We start from the raw sequence: 400 nt of genomic DNA, 5'->3' as shown, positions 1-400 counted from the left end.
TCCTCAGGGGTCACATGGGCTTGGGAGGAGCTCCTGGCTCCTTTCTTTTACCAGTTCCATCTATGTGAAGATAAGTCAAAGGTCCTGCTCGACCGTGTCTGGCTTCACTTGGAAGCATGAATGAGATGTTTCCTCTGCATTGACCCTTCTCTTTGTAGACTGGATGGACACTGGTTCAAGTCCATCTTGAACATGGGGTCTCCATGTCCTCACTGAACAAGAGGACAGGTGACTCACCACAGTTACAGGACATTTTGAGAGATGTCCCATAGTCCCCTGGAACTTAGTCGACCTTGGAGGGCAAGGGGCAAAAACTGTCCTTTAAGTCCCTCTGACCACATTAGCATAGACCTCAAACTATGGCTGTTAAACATCCAATAAGGTTAGTTCCACCAGTCTG

The sequence above is a fragment of the Nannospalax galili genome, unplaced genomic scaffold (assembly GCF_000622305.1).
Source record: "Nannospalax galili isolate Female #2095 unplaced genomic scaffold, S.galili_v1.0 scaffold3006, whole genome shotgun sequence".
NCBI lineage: Eukaryota > Metazoa > Chordata > Mammalia > Rodentia > Spalacidae > Nannospalax > Nannospalax galili.
The sequence above is the reverse complement of the archived record's forward strand: the minus strand, read 5'-3'. Positions refer to the sequence as shown.